The 25,108-nt window shown below is 42.7% G+C and overlaps 10 pseudogenes; all 10 read left to right on the plus strand.

Annotated features, from left to right (window-relative positions):
• Positions 1–3,824: 3,824 nt before the first annotated feature.
• LOC137109701 (5S ribosomal RNA) lies at positions 3,825–3,943 on the plus strand (annotated as a pseudogene).
• An 867-nt stretch (positions 3,944–4,810) lies between these two features.
• Positions 4,811–4,929, plus strand: LOC137109718 (5S ribosomal RNA; annotated as a pseudogene).
• An 867-nt stretch (positions 4,930–5,796) lies between these two features.
• Positions 5,797–5,905, plus strand: LOC137109999 (5S ribosomal RNA; annotated as a pseudogene).
• Positions 5,906–6,762: 857 nt separating this feature from the next.
• LOC137109829 (5S ribosomal RNA) lies at positions 6,763–6,881 on the plus strand (annotated as a pseudogene).
• An 867-nt stretch (positions 6,882–7,748) lies between these two features.
• On the plus strand, positions 7,749–7,867 carry LOC137109983 (5S ribosomal RNA; annotated as a pseudogene).
• An 867-nt stretch (positions 7,868–8,734) lies between these two features.
• LOC137109755 (5S ribosomal RNA) lies at positions 8,735–8,853 on the plus strand (annotated as a pseudogene).
• Positions 8,854–9,718: 865 nt separating this feature from the next.
• LOC137109959 (5S ribosomal RNA) lies at positions 9,719–9,837 on the plus strand (annotated as a pseudogene).
• Positions 9,838–10,704: 867 nt separating this feature from the next.
• LOC137109738 (5S ribosomal RNA) lies at positions 10,705–10,823 on the plus strand (annotated as a pseudogene).
• An 867-nt stretch (positions 10,824–11,690) lies between these two features.
• LOC137109806 (5S ribosomal RNA) lies at positions 11,691–11,809 on the plus strand (annotated as a pseudogene).
• Positions 11,810–12,060: 251 nt separating this feature from the next.
• Positions 12,061–12,179, plus strand: LOC137109872 (5S ribosomal RNA; annotated as a pseudogene).
• Positions 12,180–25,108: the final 12,929 nt, after the last annotated feature.

Below are 25,108 nucleotides of genomic sequence, written 5' to 3' on the forward strand. Positions count from 1 at the left end.
TATTAAAAAAGCACAAATGGGCACAGTATTAGGAAAAATTGGCTGCTCCCTCAGTCACGAGGATGCGGCTCTGTGTGATGGTGACATTCAGATTGAAGAAGTGAGAGCAGCGATTGGAAGCCTTAATACATCTAAAAGCCCGGGTGTGGATGGTCTCTCAGCTGAGTTTTACCAACATTTCAGCAACATACTGGCCCCCGTCCTCTGCAGGCTATACTCTGCCATGCAGGAGGAGAACAGGTGCGCGGAGTCTTTTTTAAGGGGTGTGATCACTCTAGTTTATAAAAACAAAGGCGCCAGAGATGACCTGGCAAATTATAGGCCAATTAGTCTGCTCAATACTGACTATAAGATCCTCGCTAAGGTGCTAGGGTTCAGGCTTAAGGGAGTGATTGGCTCGATAGTTGGGCCTACCCAGACTTACAGCATTCCGGGGAGGGATATCGCTGACTGCATTTTGTCAACAAAATTCTCATTGGAGAATTTAATGGCTACAGGAGGTATATACCTTAATGTAGATCTAGAGAAGGCATTTGACAGAGTGAGTCACGATTTTCTCTTCGAGTGTCTGGGGGTTTTTGGGTTCGGCCCAACTTTTCGAGGGTGGATGAAGTTACTGTACAGCCGAGCTACTAGTGTCGTGAAGTGCAATGGCTTCGTGACAGATCCCGTCCCCTTAGAAAGATCAGTGAGACAGGGGTGCCCCCTATCAGCTATGCTCTATGCAATAGTGGCAGAACCTCTAGCACAGTCAATTATATCTGACTCTCAAATAATTGGGATCACGTCGCCCAGAGGAACTGATTTCAAAATAGCACAATATGCAGATGATATTAACATCATGGTCAGGGATGGGGATAGTTTGCGAAGGGTTTTGCAACATCTAGATGCATATGAGCAAGCTGCGGGAGCACGGGTAAATAAGGACAAATCGAGTTTGATCCTGGGGCCTGGTACTGTTCTTGGGGAGGAAGGCCAGCATTTTAAAAGGGGCGGGCCTGAGGTTAAAGTACTTGGTGTATATTTGGGCTCACAACCAGAAGACAGCAGTCGTAGATCCTGGGAAGAGCAGGTTGCGGGGTGTAGATCAAGGCTCGCACTGTGGAGAATGAGGGGATTAGGTTTAAAAGGGAAAATCACTGTAATAAATGCAGTAATTGTGCCGAGACTTGTCTACACCATGCAGGTTTGTCACCTGCCGAGTGATGTACTGGTACGCCTGAGCAGCGCTATTGAGGATTTTCTATGGAAGGGGAGAGCAATGAAAATTGCACATAAGACACTGGTCGGGCCGTACAAAAAGGGGGGACTCAAACTGTGTAATTTAAAAGCAAAATTGAAGTCATTAAGAATAAAACTGTTTAAGAAAATGCTGAGCCAGAAAACTAAAAACATATGGGAGGATTATTTGTATGATGATGTACTGAAAAGAGGTATGTGCGGCTTTTACAATCTATGTAGCGTCACACTCGGCCGGCCTATTGTGGGAACATGTCCACTCTTCCAGGAGGCGGCTGAGGCATGGGTGGAAATCCTGCCCCAGTTGGAGTGTGTAATTACATCAAAACAAAGTGTGTTAAACCAGCCCATCTTTGGGAACCCCTGCCTCAGCGGCCGAGAGGGATGTAAGGCCGGTCGGGGCATCTTGACTGAGGCGCTACATCAGATTAAAGATGTTTTAGACCAGACAGGGGCTCCTAGCCCTCTTGCGGTATTTAGTAAAATTAGGATGAAAGGGTTTAATATAAAAAAGGCTAGAGTTGTTCGATTTTGTGATGATTTATTAGAGCGAATGCCGCAAGAGTGGAAAGAGTGGTTGTCGGAAGTGGATGAGGATCGGGTGGAGGACGACGAGCTGGATTTTGCTCTGACCTGTGACGTCAAAAACAGAAAACTGCAAGATTTACAATCAAAATTTTGGTATAGGGTTTTAATTAACAAAATATTCCAAGAACCTACAGCAAACACTGCATGGTCTCATCTCTTTCTTACCCGTCCCGTCTCTGAAATTTGGTCAAATATACACAGTAAGTGGCTTCCCCCTGCAATAGCAAACTCAAACTTCCTGCTGCGTCACAGAAGGGTGCTGGTTTCTGTCGTCCTTCACCAGATAAGTAAAAGCACGTATGCGAGAACCTGTCCGGTCTGTAGGGTGGAAGATGAAGATTTTAACCACTTTATGCTATACTGTACAGTCACACGGGATTTCAGGGACTGGGTTAAAACGTTGTTAATCAATAAGTGTAAACTGCCTAAGTTAGAAGGGGAAGCATGGGACTGGGTGTGGTGCTTTGGGAAACAAAAAGGTGATAAAAGATGTAATGTTGGTTTAATCAATTTTTTATTGAGTGTAGCACGTCATGTGTTGTATGTTGGTAGAAATTATGCTTTGTATGGGGGGAAAAGGACAAACAGGGTGGGTTTTTTTCAAAATATGGTGACACATTACATGAGAATTCTGTTTTCAGTGGATGAGGATGAGTTTATAGCTAGGTGGGGGGCAAGGAATGATTTATGTGAGCTGGATGGGGAGGGTAGATTGCACTTCGATTTTGGGTGAATTTATTTAACCTTGTAGTATATGGGCGTATATATTTAAGAATGTATGTGTGTATGTAGGTGTATGTATATATGTATATATATGTGTGTATGTATATATATGTATGTATACATGTATATATGTGCATACAAATATGTGGAAAAAAGGGGAAGAGGCTTGCTTTGCTTTAATTTGTTTGATTTACTGTTAAAAAGACGAATGAATTTACTCTTTTTCTTTATGTTTCTCTGTATATAGTTAATTTTTATTTTGTAAAGTGTATTTTTGATAATAAAAAGATAAAAAAAAAAAAAAAAAAATAAGCGCCCGATCTCGTCCGATCTCGGCAGCCAAATAGAGCCGGGCCTGGTTAGTACTTGGTAGGAAGACCGCCTGGGAATACCAGGTGCTGTACACTTTTTTGCTTGGGTTTACGGGCAGCACAAACTGGTGTTACTGCCTATTTATTCATAGAAATTGTTGTATATTTTCATCAAATTTTGTTCTTTCATTGCTGTTTTGCTACTTTATTGGTTTTTCAACCATCGTGCTTCATTACTAGTAGACCATGTTACGGTCCTGGCCATATGTGTTGTTTTTATTTTGTCGTTCTTATAGGTGCCCTGCCTGATTGGCCGGATTGAGGGACAGTACAGGAAGCTGATTGGTCCATCCTACACTTCCTGGAGTTTTAAAAGTACGGTTCCCAACAGCTAGCGAGGCTCTTTCTGGCATCAGCACCTGTTTGCTGTTCTTGGTTTCCAAACCTTATTTAGCATTTTTGAATTGTTAGGTTTTGTGCCGTGGTTTTGTTTATAAATTGTATATTTTGTAAATAGTATTAAATCTGTAGGGGTGAACAGCCATTTTCTTTTGATTGTTTTCTCTTGTTTTCACATTAGGGAGTTAGGGTTAGCGACTGTCTTTTGGTTTGTTTATTTCTATCAGGCTAGTTAGCACTTTTTGTGGGAAATGGCTTATTTTGTTTATTATGTTGGCCTTGGTTCGCCCTGAGTTGTAGTGTCATGTTTTGTTTGACACTTTCTTTCGTTTAAAATAAATATCATTCTGTTGGAACATCTCGATCCTGGATTTTGGTTTGGGGATCGGAGAGGGAACATGCTAATTTATCTTTGTATGTTGCACCCTGACCCCCTGGACAGGGGCGTAACAGACCAGTACAGTTATAGTACTTTGTACTTTGCCACATTTATCTTCTTCTTAGCAAGTTTCATGCATTCTGCTTCTCCAACATTTTTAAGAGCTGTTGATGATGTCAAATGCAGCTTACGGCCACACCGCTCTCTAAGCGCCCGATCTCGTCCGATCTCGGCAGCCAAATAGAGCCGGGCCTGGTTAGTACTTGGTAGGAAGACCGCGTGGGAATACCAGGTGCTGTAAGCTTTTTTGCTTGGGTTTACGGGCAGCACAAGCTGGTGTTACTGCCTATTTATTCATAGAAATTGTTCTATATTTTCATCAAATTTTGTTCTTTCATTGCTGTTTTGCTACTTTATTGGTTTTTCAACCATCGTGCTTCATTACTAGTAGACCATGTTACGGTCCTGGCCATATGTGTTGTTTTTATTTTGTTGTTCTTATAGGTGCCCTGCCTGATTGGCCGGATTGGGGGGCAGTACAGGAAGCTGATTGGTCCATCCTACACTTCCTGGAGTTTTAAAAGTACGGTTCCCAACAGCTAGCGAGGCTCTTTCTGGCAGCAGCACCTGTTTGCTGTTCTTGGTTTCCAAACTTTATTTAGCATTTTTGAATTGTTAGGTTTTATGCCGTGGTTTTGTTTATAAATTGTATATTTTGTAAATAGTATTAAATCTGTAGGGGTGAACTGCCATTTTCTTTGGATTGTTTTCTCTTGTTTTCACATTAGGGAGTTAGGGTTAGCGACTGTCTTTTGGTTTGTTTATTTCTATCAGGCTAGCTAGCACTTTCTGTTGGAAATGGCTTATTTTGTTCATTATGTTGGCCTTGGTTCGCCCTGAGTTGTAGTGTCATGTTTTGTTTGACACTTTCTTTCGTTTAAAATAAATATCATTCTGTTGGAACATCTCGATCCTGGATTTTGGTTTGGGGATCGGAGAGGGAACATGCTAATTTATCTTTGTATGTTGCACCCTGACCCCCTGGACAGGGGCGTAACAGACCAGTACAGTTATAGTACTTTGTACTTTGCCACATTTGTCTTCTTCTTAGCAAGTGTCATTCATTCTGCTTCTCCAGTGTCTTTAAGAGCTGTTGATGATGTCAAATGCAGCTTACGGCCACACCGCTCTCTAAGCGCCCGATCTCGTCCGATCTCGGCAGCCAAATAGAGCCGGGCCTGGTTAGTACTTGGTAGGAAGACCGCCTGGGAATACCAGGTGTTGTAAGCTTTTTTGCTTGGGTTTACGGGCAGCACAAGCTGGTGTTACTGCCTATTTATTCATAGAAATTGTTCTATGTTTTCATCAAATTTTGTTCTTTCATTGCTGTTTTGCTACTTTATTGGTTTTTCAACCATCGTGCTTCATTACTAGTAGACCATGTTACGGTCCTGGCCATATGTGTTGTTTTTATTTTCTCGTTCTTATAGGTGCCCTGCCTGATTGGCCGGATTGAGGGGCAGTACAGGAAGCTGATTGGTCCATCCTACACTTCCTGGAGTTTTAAAAGTACGGTTCCCAACAGCTAGCGAGGCTCTTTCTGGCAGCAGCACCTGTTTGCTGTTCTTGGTTTCCAAACTTTATTTAACATTTTTGAATTGTTAGGTTTTATGCCGTGGTTTTGTTTATAAATTGTATATTTTGTAATTCGTATTAAATCTGTAGGGGTGAACAGCCATTTTCTTTTGATTGTTTTCTCTTGTTTTCACATTTGGGAGTTAGGGTTAGCGACTGTCTTTTGGTTTGTTTCTTTCTATCAGGCTAGCTAGCACTTTCTGTGGGAAATGGCTTATTTTGTTTATTATGTTGGTCTTGGTTCGCCCTGAGTTGTAGTGTCATGTTTTGTTTGACACTTTCTTTCGTTTAAAATAAATATCATTCTGTTGGAACATCTCGATCCTGGATTTTGGTTTGGGGATCGGAGAGGGAACATGCTAATTTATCTTTGTATGTTGCACCCTGAGCCCCTAGACAGGGGCGTAACAGACCAGTACAGTTATAGTACTTTGTACTTTGCCACATTTATCTTTTTCTTAGCAAGTGTCATGCATTCTGCTTCTCCAGCGTTTTTAAGAGCTGTTGATGATGTCAAATGCAGCTTACGGCCACACCGCTCTCTAAGCGTCCGATCTCGGCAGCCAAATAGGGCCGGGCCTGGTTAGTACTTGGTAGGAAGACCGCCTGGGAATACCAGGTGCTGTAAGCTTTTTTGCTTGGGTTTACGGGCAGCACAAGCTGGTGTTACTGCCTATTTATTCATAGAAATTGTTCTATATTTTCATCAAATTTTGTTCTTTCATTGCTGTTTTGCTACTTTATTGGTTTGCCAACCATCGTGCTTCATTACTAGTAGACCATGTTACGGTCCTGGCCATATGTGTTGTTTTTATTTTCTTGTTCTTATAGGTGCCCTGCCTGATTGGCCGGATTGGGGGGCAGTACAGGAAGCTGATTGGTCCATCCTACACTTCCTGGAGTTTTAAAAGTACGGTTCCCAACAGCTAGCGAGGCTCTTTCTGGCATCAGCACCTGTTTGCTGTTCTTGGTTTCTAAACCTTATTTAGCATTTTTGAATTGTTAGGTTTTGTGCCGTGGTTTTGTTTATAAATTGTATATTTTGTAAATAGTATTAAATCTGTAGGGGTGAACTGCCATTTTCTTTGGACTGTTTTCACATTAGGGAGTTAGGGTTAGCGACTGTCTTTTGGTTTGTTTATTTCTATCAGGATAGCTAGCACTTTCTGTGGGAAATGGCTTATTTTGTTTATTATGTTGGCCTTGGTTCGCCCTGAGTTGTAGTGTCATGTTTTGTTTGACACTTTCTTTTGTTTAAAATAAATATCATTCTGTTGGAACATCTCGATCCTGGATTTTGGTTTGGGGATCGGAGAGGGAACATGCTAATTTATCTTTGTATGTTGCACCCTGAGCCCCTAGACAGGGGCGTAACAGACCAGTACAGTTACAGTACTTTGTACTTTGCCACATTTATCTTCTTATTAGCAAATGTCATGCATTCTGCTTCTCCAGCGTTTTTAAGAGCTGTTGATGATGTCAAATGCAGCTTACGGCCACATCGCTCTCTAAGCGCCCGATCTCGCCCGATCTCGGCAGCCAAATAGAGCCGGGCCTGGTTAGTACTTGGTAGGAAGACCGCCTGGGAATACCAGGTGCTGTAAGCTTTTTTGCTTGGGTTTACGGGCAGCACAAACTGGTGTTACTGCCTATTTATTCATAGAAATTGTTGTATATTTTCATCAAATTTTGTTCTTTCATTGCTGTTTTGCTACTTTATTGGTTTTTCAACCATCGTGCTTCATTACTAGTAGATCATGTTACGGTCCTGGCCATATGTGTTGTTTTTATTTTTTTGTTCTTATAGGTGCCCTGCCTGATTGGCCGGATTTGGGGGAAGTACAGGAAGCTGATTGGTCCATCCTACACTTCCTGGAGTTTTAAAAGTACGGTTCCCAACAGCTAGCGAGGCTCTTTCTGGCAGTAGCACCTGTTTGCTGTTCTTGGTTTCCCAATCTTATTTAGCATTTTTGAATTGTTAGGTTTTGTGCCGTGGTTTTGTTTATAAATTGTATATTTTGTAAATAGTATTAAATCTGTAGGGGTGGACTGCTATTTTCTTTTGATTGTTTTCTTTTGTTTTCACATTAGGGAGTTAGGGTTAGCGACTATCTTTTGGTTTGTTTATTTCTATCAGGCTAACTAGCACTTTCTGTGGGAAATGGCTTATTTTGTTTATTATGTTGGCCTTGGTTCGCCCTGAGTTGTAGTGTCATGTTTTGTTTGACACTTTCTTTCGTTTAAAATAAATATCATTCTGTTGGAACATCTCGATCCTGGATTTTGGTTTGAGGATCGGAGAGGGAACATGCAAATTTATCTTTGTATGTTTCACCCTGACCCCCTAGACAGGGGAGTAACAGACCAGTACAGTTATAGTACTTTGTACTTTGCCACATTTATCTTCTTCTTAGCAAGTGTCATGCATTCTGCTTCTCTAGCGTTTTTAAGAGCTGTTGATGATGTCAAATGCAGCTTACGGCCACACCGCTCTCTAAGCGCCTGATCTCGCCCGATCTCGGCAGCCAAATAGAGCCAGGCCTGGTTAGTACTTGGTAGGAAGACCGCCTGGGAATACCAGGTGTTTTAAGCTTTTTTGCTTGGGTTTACGGGCAGCTCAAGCTGGTGTTACTGCCTATTTATTCATAGAAATTGTTCTATATTTTCATCAAATTTTGTTCTTTCATTGCTGTTTTGCTACTTTATTGGTTTGTCAACCATCGTGCTTCATTACTAGTAGACCATGTTACGGTCCTGGCCATATGTGTTGTTTTTATTTTCTTGTTCTTATAGGCGCCCTGCCTGATTGACCGGATTTGGGGGAAGTACAGGAAGCTGATTGGTCCATCCTACACTTCCTGGAGTTTTAAAAGTACGGTTCCCAACAGCTAGCGAGGCTCTTTCTGGCAGTAGCACCTGTTTGCTGTTCTTGGTTTCCAAATCTTATTTAGCATTTTTGAATTGTTAGGTTTTGTGCCGTGGTTTTGTTTATAAATTGTATATTTTGTAAATAGTATTAAATCTGTAGGGGTGGACTGCCATTTTCTTTTGATTGTTTTCTCTTGTTTTCACATTAGGGAGTTAGGGTTAGCGACTATCTTTTGGTTTGTTTATTTCTATCAGGCTAGCTAGCACTTTCTGTGGGAAATGGCTTATTTTGTTTATTATGTTGGCCTTGGTTCGCCCTGAGTTGTAGTGTCATGTTTTGTTTGACACTTTCTTTCGTTTAAAATAAAAATCATTCTGTTGGAACATCTCAATCCTGGATTTTGGTTTGAGGATCGGAGAGGGAACATGCAAATTTATCTTTGTATGTTTCACCCTGACCCCCTAGACAGGGGCGTAACAGACCAGTACAGTTATAGTACTTTGTACTTTGCCACATTTATCTTCTTCTTAGCAAGTGTCATGCATTCTGCTTCTCCAGCGTTTTTAAGAGCTGTTGATGATGTCAAATGCAGCTTACGGCCACACCGCTCTCTAAGCGCCCGATCTCGCCCGATCTCGGCAGCCAAATAGAGCCGGGCCTGGTTAGTACTTGGTAGGAAGACCGCCTGGGAATACCAGGTGCTGTAAGCTTTTTTGCTTGGGTTTACGGGCAGCTCAAGCTGGTGTTACTGCCTATTTATTCATAGAAATTGTTCTATATTTTCATCAAATTTTGTTCTTTCATTGCTGTTTTGCTACTTTATTGGTTTGTCAACCATCGTGCTTCATTACTAGTAGACCATGTTACGGTCCTGGCCATATGTGTTGTTTTTATTTTCTTGTTCTTATAGGTGCCCTGCCTGATTGGCCGGATTTGGGGGAAGTACAGGAAGCTGATTGGTCCATCCTACACTTCCTGGAGTTTTAAAAGTACGGTTCCCAACAGCTAGCGAGGCTCTTTCTGGCAGTAGCACCTGTTTGCTGTTCTTGGTTTCCAAATCTTATTTAGCATTTTTGAATTGTTAGGTTTTGTGCCGTGGTTTTGTTTATAAATTGTATATTTTGTAAATAGTATTAAATCTGTAGGGGTGGACTGCCATTTTCTTTTGATTGTTTTTTCTTGTTTTCACATTAGGGAGTTAGGGTTAGCGACTGTCTTTTGGTTTGTTTATTTCTATCAGGCTAGCTAGCACTTTCTGTGGGAAATGGCTTATTTTGTTTATTATGTTGGCCTTGTTTCGCCCTGAGTTGTAGTGTCATGTTTTATTTGACACTTTCTTTTGTTTAAAATAAATATCATTCTGTTGGAACATCTCTCCTGGATTTTGGTTTTGGGATCGGAGAGGGAACATGCTAATTTATCTTTGTATGTTGCACCCTGACCCCCTAGACAGGGGCGTAACAGACCAGTACAGTTATAGTACTTTGTACTTTGCCACATTTATCTTCTTCTTAGCAAGTGTCATGCATTCTGCTTCTCCAGCGTTTTTAAGAGCTGTTAATGATGTCAAATGCAGCTTACGGCCACACCGCTCTCTAAGCGCCCGATCTCGCCCGATCTCGGCAACCAAATAGAGCCGGGCCTGGTTAGTACTTGGTAGGAAGACCGCCTGGGATTACCAGGTGCTGTAAGCTTTTTTGCTTGGGTTTACGGGCAGCTCAAGCTGGTGTTACTGCCTATTTATTCATAGAAATTGTTCTATATTTTCATCAAATTTTGTTCTTTCATTGCTGTTTTGCTACTTTATTGGTTTGTCAACCATCGTGCTTCATTACTAGTAGACCATGTTACGGTCCTGGCCATATGTGTTGTTTTTATTTTCTTGTTCTTATAGGTGCCCTGCCTGATTGGCCGGATTTGGGGGAAGTAAAGGAAGCTGATTGGTCCATCCTACACTTCCTGGAGTTTTAAAAGTACGGTTCCCAACAGCTAGCGAGGCTCTTTCTGGCAGTAGCACCTGTTTGCTGTTCTTGGTTTCCAAATCTTATTTAGCATTTTTGAATTGTTAGGTTTTGTGCCGTGGTTTTGTTTATAAATTGTATATTTTGTAAATAGTAATAAATCTGTAGGGGTGGACTGCCATTTTCTTTTGATTGTTTTCTCTTGTTTTCACATTAGGGAGTTAGGGTTAGCGACTGTCTTTTGGTTTGTTTATTTCTATCAGGCTAGCTAGCACTTTCTGTGGGAAATGGCTTATTTTGTTTATTATGTTGGCCTTGGTTCGCCCTGAGTTGTAGTGTCATGTTTTATTTGACACTTTCTTTTGTTTAAAATAAATATCATTCTGTTGGAACATCTCGATCCTGGATTTTGGTTTGGGGATCGGAGAGGGAACATGCTAATTTATCTTTGTATGTTGCACCCTGACCCCCTAGACAGGGGCGTAACAGACCAGTACAGTTATAGTACTTTGTACTTTGCCACATTTATCTTCTTCTTAGCAAGTGTCATGCATTCTGCTTCTCCAGCGTTTTTAAGAGCTGTTGATGATGTCAAATGCAGCTTACGGCCACACCGCTCTCTAAGCGCCCGATCTCGTCCGATCTCGGCAGCCAAATAGAGCTGGGCCTGGTTAGTACTTGGTAGGAAGACCGCCTGGGAATACCAGGTGCTGTAAGCTTTTTTGCTTGGGTTTACGGGCAGCACAAGCTGGTGTTACTGCCTATTTATTCATAGAAATTGTTCTATATTTTCATCAAATTTTGTTCTTTCATTGCTGTTTTGCTACTTTATTGGTTTGTCAACCATCGTGCTTCATTACTAGTAGACCATGTTACGGTCCTGGCCATATGTGTTGTTTTTATTTTCTTGTTCTTATAGGTGCCCTGCCTGATTGGCCGGATTTGGGGGAAGTACAGGAAGCTGATTGGTCCATCATACACTTCCTGGAGTTTTAAAAGTACGGTTCCCAACAGCTAGCGAGGCTCTTTCTGGCAGCAGCACCTGTTTGCTGTTCTTGGTTTCCAAACCTTATTTAGCATTTTTGAATTGTTAGGTTTTGTGCCGTGGTTTTGTTTATAAATTGTATATTTTGTAAATAGTATTAAATCTGTAGGGGTGGACTGCCATTTTCTTTGGATTGTTTTCTCTTGGTTTCACATTAAGGAGTTAGGGTTAGCGACTGTCTTTTGGTTTGTTTATTTCTATCAGGCTAGCTAGCACTTTCTGTGGGAAATGGCTTATTTTGTTTATTATGTTGGCCTTGGTTCGCCCTGAGTTGTAGTGTCATGTTTTGTTTGACACTTTCTTTTGTTTAAAATAAATATCATTCTGTTGGAACATCTCGATCCTGGATTTTGGTTTGAGGATCGGAGAGGGAACATGCTAATTTATCTTTGTATGTTGCACCCTGACCCCCTAGACAGGGGCGTAACAGACCAGTACAGTTATAGTACTTTGTACTTTGCCACATTTATCTTCTTCTTAGCAAGTGTCATGCATTCTGCTTCTCCAGCGTTTTTAAGAGCTGTTGATGATGTCAAATGCAGCTTACGGCCACACCGCTCTCTAAGCGCCCAATCTCGTCCGACCTCGGCAGCCAAATAGAGCTGGGCCTGGTTAGTACTTGGTAGGAAGACCGCCTGGGAATACCAGGTGCTGTAAGCTTTTTTGCTTGGGTTTACGGGCAGCACAAGCTTGTGTTACTGCCTATTTATTCATAGAAATTGTTCTATATTTTCATCAAATTTTGTTCTTTCATTGCTGTTTTGCTCTTTTATTGGTTTGTCAACCATCGTGCTTCTTTACTACTAGACCAGTACCGTTTTAGTACTTTGCCACATTTATCTTCATCTTAGCGAGTGTCATGCATTCTGCTTCTCCAGCGTTTTTAGGAGCTGTTGATGATATCAAATGCAGCTTACGGCCACACTGCTCTCGAAGCGCCTGATCTTGTCCGATCTCGGCAGCCAAATAGGGCCGGGCCTGGTTAGTACTTGGTAGGAAGACCGCCTGGGAATACCAGGTGCTGTAAGCTTTTTTGCTTGGGTTTACGGGCAGCACAAGCTGGTGTTACTGCCTATTTATTCATAGAAATTGTTCTATATTTTCATCAAATTTTGTTCTTTCATTGCTGTTTTGCTACTTTATTGGTTTGTCAACCATCGTGCTTCATTACTAGTAGACCATGTTACGGTCCTGGCCATATGTGTTGTTTTTATTTTGTTGTTCTTATAGGTGCCCTGCCTGATTGGCCGGATTGGGGGGCAGTACAGGAAGCTGATTGGTCCATCCTACACTTCCTGGAGTTTTAAAAGTACGGTTCCCAACAGCTAGCGAGGCTCTTTCTGGCAGCAGCACCTGTTTGCTGTTCTTGGTTTCCAAACCTTATTTAGCATTTTTGAATTGTTAGGTTTTGTGCCGTGGTTTTTTTTTTATAACTTGTATATTTTGTAAATAGTATTAAATCTGTAGGGGTGAACTGCCAATTTCTTTCGTTTAAAATAAATATTCTGTTGGGGCCTGGTTAGTACTTGGTAGGAAGACCGCCTGGGAATACCAGGTGCTGTAAGCTTTTTTGCTTCGGTTTACGGGCAGCACAAGGTGGTGTTACTGCTTACTTATTTTTAGAAATTGTTCTATATTTTCATCAATCTTTGGTCTTTCATTGCTGTTTTGCTCCTTTTTTGGTTTTTCAAACATTGTGCTTCATTACTAGTAGACCAGTACAGTTATAGTACTTTGTACTTTGCGACATTTATCTTGTTTTTAGCAAGGGTCATGCATTCTGCTTCTCCAGCGTTTTCAAGAGCTGTTTATGATATCAAATGCAGCCTACGGCCACACCGTTCTCGAAGCGCCCGATTGGAGGAGGACAGGGGTATGGTGTTTCTGAGTCATGGTGCTGCAGGAAGAGACACGTATGTGAGCTGCTTCCCCTGTGACGTGCATTTTTCGTTTTCTTATCTGTTTTTTGCCTATCCAGTGTAGTGCGTTTGACATTGCATTAATTATTTTTATTAAACCCCCCGGCGGAGTTTCTCCTTTCAGGGGTGCCTTTATATTTCGTGGTTTTTCTAGTTTTTGAACTGTTTTTTTGTTTTTTTACACGTGCTTTCTGATAAACCGCTCATAATGGAGAACGGCAGAGGCATACGAGAAGAAGAAGCTTGTTTAACAGTAGCTGGAAAGCGTTACGTCGCGGTACGAGTTGACTGTGTTGGCTGAGGTGGTGGGGGAAGAGAAAGTTAAGACAATGGAACTGCTGAGAGCAATACGTGATGTATGTGGAGGCATTGTTGCATTGCGTGAGACAGGGCTGAATAAATATGAGCTGACAGTCAAGAGCGAAGCTGGAAAGAAAAGACTTTTAGATGGATTTAAAGTGGGTAGAGCAGTGGTGATGGTGAAAACTTTAGTTATTGATGAATTGGTGGTGTCATTTTTGAATTTGCCTGCTGTGATGCCCACAGCCTCGGACACACCCTAAATTTCTTTGGTAATGTTTTCACTTACCTTTTTCCTTAAGTTTGGTTTCTTGTTATTAAGTTTAAGTTGTATTAATTGAATTTCTCTTTTTCTTGTGTTATCATTTTGCTGATACGGGCGTGTTGGCCATCCAGATAAAAGATTGGATTGAGGCCTTTGTAGACTTTAAATACTACCTACTGGGCCTGGATTGTACCAAGTACCCCGTTTGACGCGGGGAGGGGAAAATATGGGGAATATGTTTCCTTAGACGTTATAGGTTATTAAATGTTGTTTGGTTCATTATTTTGTTATTGCTTTTTCATATTTGAGTAATGGGATGATGTTGGTAAACTGTTTGTCTAGAGTTTGTTTATAATTTGTCCAGTTATAGTTATGTCTACCCCTTGTGTGTCATATTGGTTTGGCCAGCCAGTATATATGTTGCCCCTTGTGTGTCACTCAGGTTAGGTCTGTTTTGTCTCTGTTGTGATTAGAACTTATGTTGTAATTTCAGTTTGATAGTTTAAGTTCAGCTATCTTTTGTTGACCTCTTTTAGGGCCCACATTTTGTTAATAAATTGAAATTTCTTTGTATATGTTGCATTTGGGTAAATAAAACCCATTTTCTTTGTGACTTTACTCCTGTGTCCTGTGTCTACCTGCTTGGTCCCTGACATTTGGTGGCAATGGTGGGATCATTCAGTACAGGACACAGGAGTTTTTTTTTCTTTTCCCCTCAATTTTTCCCCTTTTGTTAATTATTTGGAATGAAGCCTCGAAAAGGAGGACAGACAGATGGAAGAGGTGTCCAAAATCAGCAGGCTGGTTTAGAGGAACCAATTAATGACATGGAAGAGGAAGCTTCTGGAGGGGCTAAGACTGAGGGTGAAGGTAAAGAACCTAACATTTCGGATCTGTATGCAATCCTTCAGACCCTCATGGGGCAGCAAGAAGCATGTGAGGCTCAAAATAAAGTGGAAGCTGCAAGGCAGGAACAACGCTATAAAGCACTACAACATCAGTTCCAATTGTTGCAGCCCCTCAGACCCATCAGAGACAAGTCACCAGTGTGGGTAAGTCTCCCACAAGGGAGACTGAGCCAGCAAAGTTATTTTCAAAACCTTATGGCAAACTGCCAGTATGTTATCTCTGTGGGCAAGGGGGCCATACTAAACCAGTCTGTCCAAAAAATCCTGTTAAGCTAACTCAGATGTGCTTGGTACCTCGATATACTGTTGAACCTAGAACTGAGGGTAGTCAAAAAATGAGATTGCCAACAGTTGAAGTTAATGGACAGCTGTTGAGGGTTTAATTGATACTGGCAGTGATCAGACTTTGGTGCATAGTAAAATGCTACCACCTAACATGGTATGTGTTAAAGAGACAGTTCAGATTTGCTGTGTGCATGGCGACAAAAAACCTTATCCTACAGCAGATGTGTATTTAAAGGTGCATGGACAGGTCTACCTTCTGAATGTCGGAGTTGTACAGAATTTACCATTTTCAGTGGTATTAGGTCGTGATCTGCCAGTACTCTTGGATTTGTTATACTTAACCCAAAAATGCTGTGTGGCTATGACTAGAGCTCAATCTAAGAAGTCAGATCAGCTGCTAGAAACACTTAGTGCCTTGCCCTTCTTTGATGCTGACCTGGAGGCGGCACCCGGGAAGTCTCGGAAGTCACGCAGAGAGAGGAGGCAGGAAAAGTTCCAACGTACAGTTGTTAAACCAGCAGTTGATCCTGTGCCTGAGGTACAGGTAGACTTTAAGGTTCCTACCAACATTACTAGCTTGCAACAAAATGATCCAGCTTTGAGCCCACTATTGCAGAAGGCAAAAGAGAGGAAGAAAGGTACTGTGGCTGACTGCAATCTAGAGGAAGAATTCTATTTACATAATGGTGTGCTTTATCGTCAGCAGGGAGCAGCCAGCCAGCTAGTTGTCCCCCAGGCTGCTCGGGAGGGTGTTCTTACTCTGGGTCATTCTGTTCCCTGGGCTGGCAACTTGGGAAAGCACAAAACCACAGCACGTATTAAACGACAATTTTATTGGCCTGGTATGCGTACTGATGTTGCTCAATTTTTTAAGAGTTGCCCTCAGTGCCAGAGGACTTCATCCAACACCCCCTCCAGAGCTCCTCTCCAGCCTCTTCCAATCATCTCTACCCCTTTTGAACGCTTGGGCATGGACATTGTTGGTCCAGTGGAGAATACCAGGTGCTGTAAGCTTTTTTGCTTGGGTTTACGGGCAGCACAAGCTGGTGTTACTGCTTACTTATTTATAGAAATTGTTCTATATTTTCATCAATCTTTGGTCTTTCATTGCTGTTTTGCTACTTTATTGGTTTGTCAACTGTCGTGGCAAAGTCTGTAAGGCAAGTTAGGAGGCAAAAAGGCAACTTACAAGTGAATGACAACGGTGAATTTAATCAGCAAAATAGAGAAACATGCAGAGCAGAACAGAGCTACATTCTAGAGTGGGCCAATCTGATTGACCAAGATGTGTAGGTTGTTCAGCCTTTTATACATACAACTTAACAGCTGGGTTCACACAAAGAACAAAGGGATGAGTCAATGCAAATCAACCTTCATACAATGCGGTCAGGAGTCTTGATTAGCAAGTTCATGTCACTTTGTTCTTTTGTTTCAATTGTCTTTTAAGTCCTTGGGATTGATGATTTATGCTGGTTCCCGTGGGCTCCCTTCTGGGAAGCAAATGTTCAGGTGTAGGTAGTTTTATAGTTGATATCTAACTAACACACTTCTTTGTGTGGCCAGAGACAGGATGTCTTGCTGGGGAGCAAAAGGTGAGGAGGCCCTGGTGTAAGCAGGTTTGATACTGGGTCTGCCAAAAGTGTGAAACGTTGAAACAGTGTTACCTAGATTATGAAATTTCCCTCACAAAAGTTAGTCGCTGCTGATCCTGGTAGTTCTCTGGGGGAAACACTGGGCTGGGGATGGGGTTGTTTACCCAGGGGCCTGGAAGGCAGCAGCTTGCTGCGGCTGGTCCTGGTACCCCTGGGTGCCCCACTCTTCCCTTAGAATCAGTAGTATGGGCACAGGGAATACCCCATTATTCCCTTGGGAGACCTGGGAAGGCCGCAGCTTGCTGCGGCTGGTCCTGGTCCTCCTTGGAGGTGCCCAGGGATGGGGTGGGTGAACATTGAGGTTGAGCCGGGAAGGCAGCAGCTCGCTGCGGCTGGTCCTGGAGCTCCCTGGATGTTTACTCCACCTACATTTCACTGAAAGAAGAAGAGCAGGAGGAGGAAGAAGAGAGCCATCTTCTCGACCTTACCTAGGCAGATTGGAGTAACCTAACAGTGCCAACAACCAATCTGCAAACCTGAACAAGGAGCATAAGTGCGGCCCTCCACTTGGACAATACACGGAATGCAACAATCTACAACTTCAGCAACCTTAAACCAGGTCAGATCTTCTGTCCAACAGCAGATATTAAATTACACACCATCTCAACTGGACAAAATTAATCGTCTAAATGCTCCTCGTTAAAAACTGCTAAACCTAACTACAATAACTAGAAGCAAACGTACGTATTGCTCCAACTAGCTCTGATGCCGCTAACCCTAATTGTTCCGTAACCCTAACCAGTCGAAACCAATACCTAACCCTAAAGACTCTGAAACTGTTGCCTAAACTCGAACTAGCCCTGATTTCGCTGACCCTAATCATCCCCTAACCCTAACCACTCCGTCTTCATGCCTAATCCCAAACAGTTGGAACCCACTCAGCGCTGTCAGAAACACTCGTCTTGAAAAGGCGGACAATCCTCTTCCCATCAGAGGCATCCAAACGTCTACCAGCTCAACAAACAGCTGTCTCAGGACCTCCTGGGTACTGTCTTTTATGCCAGTCTCTAAACAAGAAAATTATTCAACTCAAAGTCTATCTGATTCCAAAACAACACAGCTGTCACAGGGCCTCCTGGGGGCTATGTTTAATGTTAATGTCAGCACAAGTTAATGTAGTCAACTCAAAGTCTATTTGACTCCAAAACAGCACGGCTGTCTCAGGGCCTCCTGGGGGCTGTGTTTAATGTTAATTTCAACACAAGCTAATGTAGTTGACTCCAAAACAGCACAGCTGTCTCAGGGCCTCCTGGGGGCTGTGTTTAATGTTAATTTCAACACAAGCTAATGTAGTTCACTCCAAAACAGCATAGCTGTCTCAGGACCTCCTGAGTGCTGTTGTTAAACTTAACCACTGCAATTAGGAAATAGTCTTTACCGCAACAAAAGTTTATCAGTCTGCAAAAATCTTTCTCCATACAGCTGTCTCAGGGCCTCCTGGGGGCTGTGTTTAATGTTAATTTCAACACAAGCTAATGTAGTTGAGTCCAAAACAGAACAGCTGTCTCAGGGCCTCCTGGGGGCTGTGTTTAATTTTAATTACAACACAAGCTAATGTAGTTGACTCCAAAACAGCATAGCTGTCTCAGGGCCTCCTGTGGGCTGTTGGTAAACTTAACAACTGCAATTAGGAAATTGTCTTTACCGCGACAAAAGTCGACCAGTCTGCAAAAATCTTTCTCCACACAGCCTTCTCAGGGCCTTTTGGGGGCTGTGATTAATGTTAATTTTAACACAAGCTAATGTAGCTGACTCCAAAACAGCACAGCTGTCTCAGGGCGTACTGGGGGCTGTGTTTAATGTTATTTTCAACACAAGCTGATGTAATTGACTCCAAAACAGCACAGCTGTCTCAGGGCCTCCTGGGGGCTGTGTTTAATGTTAATTTCAACACAAGCTAATAAAATTGTCTCCAAAAAAGCACAGCTCTCTCAGGGCGTGCTGGGGGCTGTGTTTAATGTTATTTTCAACACAAGCTGATGTAATTGACTCCAAAATAGCACAGCTGTCTCAGGGCCTCCTGGGGGCTGTGTTTAATGTTAATTTCAACACAAGCTAATAAAATTGTCTCCAAAAAAGCACAGCTCTCTCAGGGCCTCCTGGGAGCTGTTGTTAAACTTAAATACTGCAATTAGGAAATCGTCTTTACCGCGACAAAAGTCTATCAGTGTGCAAAAACCTTTCTCCACACAGCTGTCTAAGGGTCCCTGGGGGCTGTGTTTAATGTTAATTTCAACACAAGCTAATGTAGTTGACTCCAAAACAGCACAGCTGTCTCAGGGCCTCCTCGGGGCTGTTGTTAAACTTAACAACTGCAATTAGGAAATTATCTGTACCGCGATAAAAATTGACCAGTCTGCAAAAATCTTTCTCCACACAGCTGTCTCAGGACCTCCTGGGGGCTGTTGTTAAACTTAACCACTGCAATTAAGAAATAGTCTTAACCGCAACAAAAGTTTATCAGTCTGCAAAAATCTTTCTCCATACAGCTGTCCCAGGGCCTCCTGGGGGCTGTGTTTAATGTTAATTTCAACACAAGCTGATGTTATTGACTCCAAAACAGCACAGCTGTCTCAGGGCCTCCTGGGTGCTGTGTTTAATGTTAATTTCAACACAAGCTGATGTAATTGACTCCAAAACAGCACAGCTGACTCAGGGCCTCCTGGGGGCTGTGTTTAATGTTAATTTCAACACAAGCTAATAAAATTGTCTCCAAAAAAGCACAGCTCTCTCAGGGCCTCCTGGGCGCTGTTGTTAAACTTAAATACTGCAATTAGGAAATCGTCTTTACCGCGACAAAAGTCTATCAGTGTGCAAAAACCTTTCTCCACACAGCTGTCTCAGGGTCCCCTGGGGACTGTTGTTAAACTTAACCACTGCAATTAAGAAATACTCTTAACCGCAACAAAAGTTTATCAGTCTGCAAAAATCTTTCTCCATACAGCTGTCCCAGGGCTTCCTGGGGGCTGTGTTTAATGTTAATTTCAACACAAGCTAATGTAGTTGACTCCAAAACGGCACAACTATCTCAGGGCCTCTTGGGGGCTGTCTTTAATGTTAATTTCAACACAAGCTGATGTAATTGACTCCAAAACAGCACAGCTTTCTCAGGGCCTCCTGGGGGCTGTGTTTAATGTTAATTTCAACACAAGCTAATGTGGTTTTCTCCAAAACAGCACAACTGTCTCAGGGCCTCCTGGGGGCTGTGTTTAATTTTAATTACAACACAAGCTAATGAAGTTGACTCCAAAACAGAAGAGTTGTCTCAGGGCCTCCTGGGGGCTGTTGGTAAACTTAACAACTGCAATTAGGAAATTGTCTGTACCACGACAAAAGTCGACCAGTGTGCAAAAATCTTTCTCCACACAGCCTTCTCAGGGCCTTTTGGGGGCTGTGATTAATGTTAATTTTAACACAAGCTAATGTAGTTGACTCCAAAACAGCACAGCTGTTTCAGGGCGTACTGGGGGCTGTGTTTAATGTTAATTTCAACACAAGCTGATGTAATTGACTCCAAAACAGCACAGCTGTCTCAGGGCCTCCTGGGGGCTGTCTTTAATGTTAATTTCAACACAAGCTAATAAAATTGTCTCCAAAAAAGCACAGCTCTCTCAGGGCCTCCTGGGCGCTGTTGTTAAACTTAAATACTGCAATTAGGAAATCGTCTTTACCGCGACAAAAGTCTATCAGTGTGCAAAAACCTTTCTCCACACAGCTGTCTCAGGGTCCCCTGGGGGCTGTGTTTAATGTTACTTTCCACACAAGCTAATGTAGTTGACTCCAAAACAGCACAGCTGTCTCAGGGCCTCCTGGGGGCTGTGTTTAATGTTAATTTCAACACAAGCTAATAAAATTGTCTCCAAAAAAGCACAGCTCTCTCAGGGCGTGCTGGGGGCTGTGTTTAATGTTATTTTCAACAAAAGCTGATGTAATTGACTCCAAAATAGCACAGCTGTCTCAGGGCCTCCTGGGGGCTGTGTTTAATTTTAATTACAACACAAGCTAATGTAGTTGACTCCAAAACAGCACAGTTGTCTCAGGGCCTCCTGGGGACTGTTGTTAAACTTAACCACTGCAATTAGGAAATAGTCTTTACCGCGACAAAAGTTTATCAGTCTGCAAAACTTTTTCTCCATACAGCAGTCTCAGGGCCTCCTGGGGGCTGTGTTTAATGTTAATTATAACACAAGCTAATGTAGTTGACTCCAAAACAGCACAGCTGTTTTTGACTCCATAATGGCACAACTGTCTCAGGGCCTCCTGGGGGCTGTGTTTAATGTTAATTATAACACAAGCTAATGTAGTTGACTCCAAAACAGCACAGCTGTCTCAGGGCCTCCTGGGGGCTGTGTTTAATGTTAATTTCAACACAAGCTAATGTAGTTGACTCCAAAACGGCACAACTATCTCAGGGCCTCTTGGGGGCTGTCTTTAATGTTAATTTCAACACAAGCTGATGTAATTGACTCCAAAACAGCACAGCTGTCTCAGGGCCTCCTGGGGGCTGTGTTTAATGTTAATTTCAACACAAGCTGATGTAAATGACTCCAAAACAGCACAGCTTTCTCAGGGCCTCCTGGGGGCTGTGTTTAATGTTAATTTCAACACAAGCTAATGTGGTTTTCTCCAAAACAGCACAACTGTCTCAGGGCCTCCTGGGGGCTGTGTTTAATTTTAATTACAACACAAGCTAATGTAGTTGACTCCAAAACAGCAGAGTTGTCTCAGGGCCTCGTGGGGGCTGTTGGTAAACTTAACAACTGCAATTAGGAAATTGTCTGAACCACGACAAAAGTCGACCAGTCTGCAAAAATCTTTCTCCACACAGCCTTCTCAGGGCCTTTTGGGGGCTGTGATTAATGTTAATTTTAACACAAGCTAATGTAGTTGACTCCAAAACAGCACAGCTGTTTCAGGGCGTACTGGGGGCTGTGTTTAATGTTAATTTCAATTGACTCCAAAACAGCACAGCTGTCTCAGGGCCTCCTGGGGGCTGTGTTTAATGTTACTTTCCACACAAGCTAATGTAGTTGACTCCAAAACAACACAGCTATCTCAGGGCCTCCTGGGGGCTGTGTTTAATGTTAATTTCAACACAAGCTAATAAAATTGTCTCCAAAAAAGCACAGCTCTCTCAGGGCGTGCTGGGGGCTGTGTTTAATGTTATTTTCAACACAAGCTGATGTAATTGACTCCAAAACAGCACAGCTGTCTCAGGGCCTCCTGGGGGCTGTGTTTAATGTTAATTTCAACACAAGCTAATGTAGTTTTCTCCAAAAAAGGACAGCTGTCTCAAGGCCTCCTGGGGGCTGTTGTTAAACTTAAATACTGCAATTAGGAAATCGTCTTTACCGCGACAAAAGTCTATCAGTGTGCAAAAACCTTTCTCCACACAGCTGTCTCAGGGTCCCCTGGGGGCTGTGTTTAATGTTACTTTCCACACAAGCTAATGTAGTTGACTCCAAAACAACACAGCTATCTCAGGGCCTCCTGGGGGCTGTGTTTAATGTTAATTTCAACACAAGCTAATAAAATTGTCTCCAAAAAAGCACAGCTCTCTCAGGGCGTGCTGGGGGCTGTGTTTAATGTTATTTTCAACACAAGCTGATGTAATTGACTCCAAAACAGCACAGCTGTCTCAGGGCCTCCTGGGGGCTGTGTTTAATGTTAATTTCAACACAAGCTAATGTAGTTTTCTCCAAAAAAGGACAGCTGTCTCAAGGCCTCCTGGGGGCTGTGTTTAATTTTAATTACAACACAAGCTAATGTAGTTGACTCCAAAACAGCACAGTTGTCTCAGGGCCTCCTGGGGACTGTTGTTAAACTTAACCACTGCAATTAGGAAATTGTCTTTCCTGCGACAAAAGTGTATCAGTCTGCAAAAGTCTTTCTCCACACACCTGTCTCAGGACCTCCTGGGGGCTGTTGTTATACTTAACCACTGCAATTAAGAAATAGTCTTAACCGCAACAAAAGTTTATCAGTCTGCAAAAATCTTTCTCCATACATCTGTCCCAGGGCCTCCTGGGGGCTGTGTTTAATGTTAATTTCAACACAAGCTGATGTAATTGACTCCAAAACAGCACAGCTGTCTCAGGGCCTCCTGGGGGCTGTGTTTAATGTTAATTTCAACACAAGCTAATGTAGTTGACTCCAAAACAGCAGAGCTGTCTCAAGGCCTCCTCGGGGCTGTTGTTAAACTTAACAACTGCAATTAGGAAATTATCTGTACCGCGATAAAAATCGACCAGTCTGCAAAAATCTATCTCCACACAGCTGTCTCAGGGCCTCCTGGGGGCTGTGTTTAATGTTAATTTCAACACAAGCTAATGTAGTTGACTCCAAAACAGCACAGCTGTCTCAGGGCCTCCTGGGGGCTGTGTTTAATGTTAATTTCAACACAAGCTAATGTAGTTTTCTCCAAAACAGCACAGCTGTCTCAGGGCCTCCTGGGGGCTGTGTTTAATGTTAATTTCAATACAAGCTAATGTAGTTTTCTCCAAAAAAGGACAGCTGTCTCAGGGCCTCCTGGGGGCTGTGTTTAATGTTAATTATAACACAAGATAATGTAGTTGACTCCAAAACAGCACAGCTGTTTTTGACTCCATAACGGCACAGCTGTCTCAGGGCCTCCTGGGGGCTGTGTTTAATTTTAATTACAACACAAGCTAATGTAGTTGACTCCAAAACAGCACAGTTGTCTCAGGGCCTCTTGGGGACTGTTGTTAAACTTAACCACTGCAATTACGAAATCGTCTTTCCTGCGACAAAAGTCTATCAGTCTGCAAAAGTCTTTCTCCACACAGCTGTCTCAGGCCCTCCTGGGGGCTGTGTTTAATGTTAATTTCAACATAAGCTAATGTAGTTGACTCCAAAACAGCACAGTTGTCTCAGGGCCTCCTGGGGACTGTTGTCAAACTTAACCACTGCAATTAGGAAATCGTCTTTCCTGCGACAAAAGTCTATCAGTCTGCAAAAGTCTTTCTCCACACAGCTGTCTCAGGGCCTCCTGGGGGCTGTGTTTAATGTTAATTAAAACATAAGCTAATGTAGTTGACTCCAAAATGGCACAGCTGTCTCAGGGCCTCCTGGGGGCTGTGTTTAATGTTAATTTCAACACAAGCTGATGTAATTGACTCCAAAAAAGGACAGCTGTCTCAGGGCCTCCTGGGGGCTGTGTTTAATGTTAATTTCAACACAAGCTAATGTAGTTGACTCCAAAACGGCACAACTATCTCAGGGCCTCTTGGGGGCTGTCTTTAATGTTAATTTCAACACAAGCTGATGTAATTGACTCCAAAACAGCACAGCTGTCTCAGGGCCTCCTGGGGGCTGTGTTTAATGTTAATTTCAACACAAGCTGATGTAATTGACTCCAAAACAGCAGAGTTGTCTCAGGGCCTCCTGGGGGCTGTTGGTAAACTTAACAACTGCAATTAGGAAATTGTCTGTACCACGACAAAAGTCGACCAGTCTGCAAAAATCTTTCTCCACACAGCCTTCTCAGGGCCTTTTGGGGGCTGTGATTAATGTTAATTTTAACACAAGCTAATGTAGTTGACTCCAAAACAGCACAGCTGTTTCAGGGCGTACTGGGGGCTGTGTTTAATGTTAATTTCAATTGACTCCAAAACAGCACAGCTGTCTCAGGGCCTCCTGGGGGCTGTGTTTAATGTTAATTTCAACACAAGCTAATAAAATTGTCTCCAAAAAAGCACAGCTCTCTCAGGGCCTCCTGGGCGCTGTTGTTAAACTTAAATACTGCAATTAGGAAATCGTCTTTACCGCGACAAAAGTCTATCAGTGTGCAAAAACCTTTCTCCACACAGCTGTCTCAGGGTCCCCTGGGGGCTGTGTTTAATGTTACTTTCCACACAAGCTAATGTAGTTGACTCCAAAACAGCACAGCTATCTCAGGGCCTCCTGGGGGCTGTGTTTAATGTTAATTTCAACACAAGCTAATAAAATTGTCTCCAAAAAAGCACAGCTCTCTCAGGGCGTGCTGGGGGCTGTGTTTAATGTTATTTTCAACACAAGCTGATGTAATTGACTCCAAAACAGCACAGCTGTCTCAGGGCCTCCTGGGGGCTGTGTTTAATGTTAATTTCAACACAAGCTGATGTAATTGACTCCAAAACAGCAGAGTTGTCTCAGGGCCTCCTGGGGGCTGTTGGTAAACTTAACAACTGCAATTAGGAAATTGTCTGTACCACGACAAAAGTCGACCAGTCTGCAAAAATCTTTCTCCACACAGCCTTCTCAGGGCCTTTTGGGGGCTGTGATTAATGTTAATTTTAACACAAGCTAATGTAGTTGACTCCAAAACAGCACAGCTGTTTCAGGGCGTACTGGGGGCTGTGTTTAATGTTAATTTCAATTGACTCCAAAACAGCACAGCTGTCTCAGGGCCTCCTGGGGGCTGTGTTTAATGTTAATTTCAACACAAGCTAATAAAATTGTCTCCAAAAAAGCACAGCTCTCTCAGGGCCTCCTGGGCGCTGTTGTTAAACTTAAATACTGCAATTAGGAAATCGTCTTTACCGCGACAAAAGTCTATCAGTGTGCAAAAACCTTTCTCCACACAGCTGTCTCAGGGTCCCCTGGGGGCTGTGTTTAATGTTACTTTCCAC

Source organism: Channa argus, unplaced genomic scaffold (genome assembly GCF_033026475.1).
Source record: "Channa argus isolate prfri unplaced genomic scaffold, Channa argus male v1.0 Contig004, whole genome shotgun sequence".
In the NCBI taxonomy this organism is placed as follows: Eukaryota; Metazoa; Chordata; class Actinopteri; order Anabantiformes; family Channidae; genus Channa; species Channa argus.